Below are 9,354 nucleotides of genomic sequence, written 5' to 3'. Positions count from 1 at the left end.
CCATAATGGTACACTCTATCCATACGCCACATGCTCCCTTCCGTGGATGTTCCACGGGTTTCGGCTAGTAGTTAATATAAGTACACTACTCACAATAAGTTAGGGATATTGTGGGAGTGAGTTTTTTTTTTTTTCATAGGGGTTAGGGTTATGGTATTGAAATCAAGAATGCTGTGTTTTTTCACACATTAATAACCAATAGAATTAGGACCAACAACTTTTTTCAACATAATTAATACACAAAATCAACCAAACCGAGGAACCTGCCAATATCCCTAACTTATTGTGAGTAGTGTACTTGTCATAATATACAATCTTACAAATCACTCAGCAGATTGCTTGACAGTAGAGCCCATCTCTACTGTAAGCAACTGGTTGCAGAAACATTCACATACAAGTGATTTGGTTACATGCAACCAAGTCGGGAAACTTTTTTATGTTGAAGGCTCAAGGCACTGACTATATAACCCTCATCGAGGCCAAGCTTTAAATAAAAGAGAAGAAAAGTGTATGATGAAAAGTGTGTTTTTGGGGAGGGGGGGTTGTATACAGGATCGGGGCTCGTGAAAAAGCTAACATTTATCACACAAAAATCAAACAGACACATAAGACATATAATAAGGGGAGCGGTAGACAAGATGGGGAGAGAAGGGGAAGCACACAAACGCAACATTTGAGAGCAGCGACATCGGGAGATCTGTGGGAGGGAGAGGGCTTGGGGGAAGGGGGGGGGAGGGGGTGGGAGAAATATAAAACACAAGGACACTGCAAGGACTTCCAGGAGATAACTTGGTATTTCAAAAAAGTGGATCTGGTGTGATGTGTGATTATGTGATTTTCCATCAAAAAATTGTGATGTTTGTTTGCGAGGAAGAGAGATTGAAGCTAGCCCGGCAGCTATAGTTTGAGTGAGACAAGAAAGTAAGACCAGCAATCATGACATGGACAGTGTAAGATGGTTCCGGGCACCACTTTACAATGCTCCGAAGTCAGAACTGTAGTACTGCCCTGGGCAGTTGCTGTCTACAACCTACTACCTAAAACTGATCGCTTAGTTGCATGCAATCAAGTCGGGCAACTGATTGCTTAGTTGTGTGCAACCAAACCGGGTAACTGATCATTTAGTTGTGTGCAACCAAGTCGGGCAACTGTTCTCATCGTTGCATGCAACAAATTCAGGCAATTGTTCATTTAGATGCATGCAACCCAGTCGGGCAAGTGATTGCTTAGCTGGGTGCAACCAAGCCGGGTAACTGATGACTTAGTTGCGTGCAAACAAGTTGGGTAAGTGATCGCTTAGGTATGACCCAACTTAAAGCAACCACTAAAGTGACTCTTAAGGGCCTGTAAACACCATGCAGTTTTCATGCAACAACTTTTGCAACAAAAAAATGTGCAACTCATGGGCAACTTTTGCACAATTTCATGATTACATTTAGCAACTTTACTTCATTTCATCGCCCGGTGAGTTGATTGGCTGAAGCCTTGAGTTGGTCAAAAAGATTGCACAAAACAGGACAGTGATCCATTTTTATTAGCCGCGTCGCAGACGCTGCTAATAGAGTGCCCTCTGCTGTTGTTGTTGTTCTTCTTCTTGTTCTTGCAGAGAAGACAAAACCTCAAAGCTCCACCCATTCTGGGAACCATAGCTCCACCCATTGTGGGAGAGGCTTCATATAAACAAATATCCACCATTTTATTAACTCGCATAGCTTTGAGGCCTGTTTTGTAGGCCCGTGGTGTCTTCCTCTCTCACACAGTTTTATTTCAAATCAAATTCGATATATCATTTCATTTTTCACAGTCGCTAACATAGTTTTAGACTCGGTTGAAAAAAAACGGGAAGAAAATCCGATGAAAGTTGCCCTTTATAGAACGAAATGAATTCTCAAAGGCCTGTAACTTCAAGTCCATTGAGATATATATTTTTTAAATCGCGGCATGGTCAGTCATACACCGCCAGAAATAACAGACGGAAAATGCCGAGATATATTAAAAATTCGTCCATTTGATGACAATCGTCACGATGAAATATTTAATTTATACGTCGTCACAATAATGTGGAGAGAGGAGCATAGCTTCGTTCACGTGTCGCCACACACGGGAAATTGCCGAGATATATTTTCACTTTGCACAAAAATAACATCAAGTAATCGAATCAATAGGAATGTCCTGTGCCTATAACATCGACGTTATAGGCACAGCTGCATCTAGGCATTGTGTAACATCGACGCGGCTTTTGTTTTAATTAAAACTTTTTGTACTTGTTTTGGTACTGGTCTACTGAATTCCGCAACTGGTTTATAACGTCCAAAGATTGTGTTACTCGCTGCATAAATTGGCAACTAAAACAATTTTATAAAATGTCCTTCAACTAGTTTAACCACAAGGAAAAGCTATCAAATGAATGGAAAATTGGCCATCGCGACTTAGTCCTGGAGATGTGTTGGACTGTTCACTAAATTGCAGTTTGTTAAAGACCTCTCTACATGCCTCGCTCTGCTTCCCTCCCCCCTACCCCCATCTCCAATTCAGGTTCTCTACAGGACACGAGTTGTTTCCATCAATCTTAAATAAACGTTATTACACGTTCGTTGCAAGAGAGTGCAGAAATTAATCTCTCAGCGTATACTTGTAGCTTATAGGGTTTGCCAAGATAGAAAGAGTTTTTCGTTTTTACATCAACGGCTAAGGCCTTGCCTTGCCTTTTGCTTTTGTTGGAATCTTTCGTCCCACAAACCACAAAGATCCTATATGGGCTCAAGCACAGTGAAACACCCCGAATGCATTTGATTAACAATCCAACGTTAAAAGCTAATGAAACAGCATTCCTAACGTAATTATTGCATACAGAAGAGAAGTGGGGGAGAAAGAGGTAGTCAAGAATAGCTTTCCCACAGTATAACATTTATTCAGCATTTCCTGGAAGTGCCACAGCTTGGAAACTAGAATGGCACTCACTCGGTAGAGAGCATACCTCTGCCAGGCTGAACAACTGACGTTTTGCATCCCACTGATAGGCCGGATCTGGATCCGGACCCGAACCAAGGTGCAATGGACTTGTTCTAGTTGCCTAACCGACTCATCAACCTAGTTTTCTCATAACTCATAACTGAGATATCCTGTTATGCATCGTTTTTAGCCCTATCTCCCAATGGTGAAGAATCACTAAATAATTAAATAATTCTCTTATCCGAATTCGTATTCAGATCTTCACCAAAATCGGATCGAATCGTCCTTGTGAGACACACAACCTGTCCACCAAGTTTGGTCCAAATCCGTCCACAACATTTTGCGATATCCTGCTTTGTATCGTTTTTGGCACTATCTCCCAATGGCGAAGAATCACTGGATAATTAAAAGAAATTATCTCATCCAGATCTTCAACAATATCGCATCACGATGTCCCTGTCACACATTAAACCAGTCCACTAACTTTTGTCCGTATCAGTCCATACATTTTTGAGATATCGTGTTATATGACGTTTTGGCACCATCATTCAATAGTGATCGAAGATTCTCCGAAAAAGAAAAACATTCTGGTATCCAGATCCGGATCTTCACCAACATCGCATCACTTTGTCCTCGTCACACACCCAAACTCTCCACTAAATTTCGGCTGAATCTGTTCACAACTTTTGAGATACCCTGCTGACAGACAGACAGACAGATGGTGGTGGAGGTAATAATGGTCTTGTTTTCTTTCCCACAATCTCATTTCCAAACTTCCCGAATTGCTAAACAGGCTTTGTTTTCTCATCACAACACAGCAACTAGGAGTCATCTTTTTTTGTTGTTGTTGACCAAATTATAGAAGGAAATAACCACTTACACCTTCAAATAGTGGGGCAACTTAGCATAACAATTGTGCATTTTGTGAGGAAAGCACCAAATTTGGCACACTAGTAGACTATCATATTATGAAAATATCTGGATATTGGGCCATCTCAGATTCAGAGATTTGATTTTTGCAAGATTTCGATTCGATTGGGATCGAAGAGAACACCTTCTTCGTCTTCTGTACAGTAAAGTTGCCAGCCCTGAATTCTCTGGCTACATCTGGGTGCTTCATTGGGAGTGCAACCGTGTCCCTCAGGTGAACAGGGACCCACCTGGCATAGTGTGTGTGGTCTAAGGCATGGAACCATGGGACCAGTTCCGTCAGGGCATCAAGGTACATCGTGAATGAAGCCTGCCGCAGAGAACGCACGTAGACCAGTACCAACATCTCTAGTTCCAGCACAGTTGCCCAGTACTGAAAGTTGGGAATGTCTTCTCCTCTCTGGTGACACCAGTCTTCGAACTCAGGCAGGTCTTCTGCATCATCAGCATATGTCATACGGTGACGTTCATACGCACGGTGTTGCAGGATGTGCAGTGCCGCTGCAGTGATTTGATGAGCTCTTCTTGTGCGGGTGACGTGGGCAGCTCGCAGGAAGGAGTCGGCCGTCCCTGGCGTTGCAATCTCAGCTTGAAAATCTGCAAATCTTGCAAAAATCAAATCTCTGAATCTGAGATGGCCCAAAATCCAGATCTTTTCATAATATGATAGTCTACTAGTGTGCCAAATTTGGTGCTTTCCTCACAAAATGCACAATTGTTATGCTATATTTAGCTTAGCTGCCGGACTAAAATCCAAACGAATACAGTACAGTATATTATGAATTTGCTCGGATAAATAAAATGTTACATGTGAGCACAGCTGTAAATGACACATGGATCGATAACCGCTTTCAAGCGGACTTGGGATGTGATTTGTTGATGGATGTCTGTCTGCCAATATATTCTTCTTCTTCTTCTTCTTCACACTCGGATGCCAGGCAGAACCTGATGGATGTTCCTGCTTCTGTAATTTAATTCGTTTGATTTTAAAGCTGCGGGCTCTGTTCAGTTACTCGATTCTGGAACTGGTCTCAAACATCGCTTCACACTGACGCACTGTGTGTGTGTGTGTGTGTGTGTGTGTGTGTGTGTGTGTGTGTGTGTGTGTGTGTGTGTGTGCGTGCGTGCTGGCTGGTAGATATGGTTTATTTCAGGTAAGATGTGCATGATTTAATGATACTAGGGCATGCCCGTACTATATATATATCTAAAAGTATATCCCCCCCCCCCCTCTATTTACATGCAATGGTTTGGTCCAAAGCGAACGGCTTGCGAGTACGGTGACAATCCCCCCCCCCCCCCCCCTCTATTTACATGAAATGGTTTGGTCCAAAGCGAACGGCTTGCGAGTACGGTGACAATCCCCCCCCCCCCCCCCTCTATTTACATGAAATGGTTTGGTCCAAAGCGAACGGCTTGCGAGTACGGTGACAATCCCCCCCCTCTATTTACATGAAATGGTTTGGTCCAAAGCTAACGGCTTGCGGAGTTTGGTAAAGAAATCGCCATCGCGTGCACAAACGCGCAGGAAAGCGAATGAATCGCAAATTAGTTTTAATTAGTTTTAAAACATAGTTTAACGCCCGAGCGAGTTTAACGCAATCGCAAATCGCATCGCAAAGCGAAAGAATCGCAAATTAGTTTTAATTAGTTTTAAAACATAGTTTAACGCCAACATAGCGCCAACATAGTTTGCCGACGGGAAATAAATGAATACGCTCTCAAATGTGCCGTCCGAGGCAGAGTCTGTTCGCCACGTTCGGCACACGTGATAGCTCGCTGCTCTCTGATTGGTTGAATCGTTTTTTGGACATAGCTCGGTAACTACTTCTCCGATTAATATGAAACCTTGAAAAGGCACATCCTCGGGTCCCCAGCAATATACCTGGCAAGTTTCAAGTATATCGGACCGGTAGTTGTCGAGAAACAGCGGTCACAGACAAACATACAAACATACATACATACATACATACATACATACAAACATACAAACATACAAACATACAAACATACACACAGAGATTACTGGAATTATAGATAGATTATCATATTATGGAGTGTGTAAGGAAAGTTGTAAATATATGATAACACGTTAAATCCTATTGCGGGTAAAGTTGGAATAAGTGATGTTGCATTGATGGGTTGACTGACTGCCTGGACGCAACTGAGGTTGTGGATCTACTGATTGACCATCAATTGATGTGGATCCATGACCGAGGTTGTGGACCCGCCGTTTGGAGAGGTCCTGGGCTGAAAGGATCGAAACCTCGAGGAAGAACGGTGCCTAGCTGATGATCCTTGCAGTGGAGAAACGAGTCAATTGCTTACGGGTTAACGTTCTTGCTTTAGGTAGAGGAACTATGTTTTGAGGTTTACAATTTAAATAAAGTTGAATATGGGATGTTGTGAAATTAACATCATTTACAGCAATCCTTTAAATTATTTATATTTAAGTTTAGGAACAACCGATACTGTACAATTAATTAAATGCATTTTAAAATAAGAATTGAAAAAGAGAAATAAGAATTGAAAATCATAAGAGATAGAATTGTGAGAAACAAAAATTTAAAAAACGAGATGTGTGTGTGTGTGTGTGTGTGTGTGTGTGTGTGTGTGTGTGTGTGTGTGTGTGTGTGTGTGTGTGTGTGTGTGTGTTTTCTGAATTGTCGATTCCCAAAGTGCACCTAAACATCAGAAGATTCGTTTAAATATTAGGAGAACAGTGAGAAGGTGATAAAGGTTTTTTTTCTTTTTTCTTCTTGTATTACTATCACCTTGGAAACCGTTCTGAACTGATGCTTAGCAACCACTGTGCCTTGACTTCACTTGAACCTGGAAGATATTCCTTCCATCTGTAACCTTCTTTGAGTCGAGGCTCATTGAAAATAAATGACAACGGATGAATGATAGTAGTACTAAAGTACACAATAGGAGAAATTAACAAACATGGCAAGAGGACTCCTCTTTACCAACCTGTCTGCAGGAAGAGACGTTAGCCACACGTCTCATCCGCATATTGAAAGATGCAATGTTCATGTTTTTGGGCTCAAGAGAAAAGGTGTCTGAAAACGAACAACATTCTTCCTTTGTACCAAATACTCATGGCCCAGTGCAAACAATTTTTGTCTCCATCTTGGACACTCGGATGAGTTAAAACAGGCCGTGATCGATAGTACTCGTAACACCAAGTGATTCTAAATGTTTTCTTTATATTGTTGCGGTTTTGGAAGACCCCGGGGAGTTGGAATCCAAAGCACAAAAGAACCCCGGAATTTAGCTCTTTTCGTCGTACTGTATTTTGTTCAGTTAGATTATCTCTGCCCTTGTATCAGTGGAAGGGAAAGATGCATTGTGAATGTACAGACTTGGCATTTAATATGGATTTTTTTTTTTTTCTTGAATTGGGTTTACTTTCTTAACTCAGTATATCAATCTGGGGAGTTTCTTTTACACTTTGGTGATTTATTTGTTAAAAGAACCATGTCACTGATTGTCTGCCGCAGCAAGAAGTCAACAACAGGATTATATCACAGGTGGCTTGGCAAAATTTACGGACAGGTGCATTTGATGATTGGCTTCACAGTCGGGTATACAAGGGTTGTTGCGTTCTGTATTAGTGGAAAACAACTGCTGCATGTCTCCAAAAGTTATTGCCGCTTCCTCTGGAAATGGTCCGTCAACTCGACAATGCTGTTTGTCATGGAGTGATGGCTTTACGAAATTACGGCATGAAACAGCGTGCTATTGCTCAGCAGTATAGCATCACTCAAGGTCAGGTGACAAAGATCCTGAAACGAAATGCTCAGAGGGGTGTCCCTACTCTAATACCGAGGCCAGGACGTCCCTGCAGAACCACAAGGAGGGATGATCGCCAGCTGCACCGGTTAGTCCGCAATGGCCATACCAAGTCAGCTAATCGGCTTAGGGCTGAGTGGCAGCAACTGACAAATGTGCCTGTATCCAGAAGGCTAGTCAACCAACGACTGCTTCAAGCAGGCTATCGTGCCAGGCGTCCCCTGAGAAAGCCACGCCTGACAAGACAACACCGCCAGCGCCGATTGCAGTGGGCCAGAGAGCACCGTCAATGGCAGCCAGGACACTGGAATCACGTGATCTTCAGTGACGAGTCTAGATTTCTGGTCCATCGTCAAGATGGCCACGTCCGAGTGCGCAGACAAGTGCATGAAGCCTACAACAAAGATTGTATAGTGCCAAGAGTCCAAGCTGGAGGTGGTGGGGTGACCGTTTGGGCTGCTTTTCATGCAGGGGGCAAAACTGACCTGGTTGTTCTGAATGGAAACCTGAACCAGTTCAAGTACAGGGCCATTCTGGAAGAAACATTGCTTCCATTTGCTCGTGCAGCCTCTCGAGGAAACTTTGTCTTCCAAGATGACAATGCATGGCCTCATCGTGCTCGCATGATCCAACACTTTCTTGCTGACCGTGGTGTAGAGCATATGGAGTGGCCTGCCATGTCCCCGGATATGAATCCGATAGAGAACTTGTGGGCAGAATTAACGCGTCAAATCGACCACTTGGACCAGCAGCCGACCTGTGTGCATGAATTGCAGCAGGCTATTGTCACTGCATGGCAAGCGATTCCTGTCCAAACCTTGGCAAATCTCGTGAACAGCATGCCTCAACGTGTACGTGCTCTCCTGAATGCTCGTGGGGGTTACACGAAGTACTGAACTGTAATTTTACTGTCCGTAATCCCAGTCGTAATTTATCTTTTGTTTTTGTTAAAAAAAAAATTTGGCTAATGTGCAAAATAAAGAGCTACTTCTGGAAAACGTACAGAAGTTTAACACAGTACTGTCCATGAATTGAGTTCGATATCAGTTTGCATCACTTTCAAGGATCAATTTATTTGTTTCGAAATGTCAAATGTGGTTTTTGTTTCTTTTAAAGGTCACATTAACAAAATCTAGAATAATTTCAACATAATTCCAATGAACTTTTGGTTCTAAGACATCTTGAAAAGTAAGTTCACCCCCACAAAAAAAATATTCCATGTTAAATGCCAAGTCTGTAGTTAGAAATGTCCCAATTGTTCTCTTCCTCGTTATTGAACTCAATTCTCAAACCTCACTCTCAGATCTCATTCTCAAGCGTCATTCTCAAAACACAATCTCAAAACACTTCTCTAACATAAATCAATTTCACCAGAACTTTGACCATTTAGGGTGAGCATTCGCATGGGCGTCGGACGCACTGTACAGCCCTCCCACTCGCCCTGTCCTCACATTGGCACCGAACAAACTAGAAGCCCTGCCCACCGCGCTTCGGGGACGAATCACAGAAGCTGGATCACAGCGCACGAGCCTGTCAGCGTAGTTGGATGCTGAGAAGCGGACTTGAGTGATGACTGAGGTAAAGGCATTAAGATCCCTGGCAGAGCAGTTACTTCTGAGTTTTGAGCGAGAGGTGAGTGGTCCCGGTTCGAGAGAGTCAAGTCCAGGGAGCTCTGGT

The sequence above is a fragment of the Myxine glutinosa genome, chromosome 12 (genome assembly GCF_964187855.1).
Source record: "Myxine glutinosa chromosome 12, kmMyxGlut1.1, whole genome shotgun sequence".
Taxonomy (NCBI): domain Eukaryota; kingdom Metazoa; phylum Chordata; class Myxini; order Myxiniformes; family Myxinidae; genus Myxine; species Myxine glutinosa.
This window is presented reverse-complemented; position numbering follows the sequence as displayed.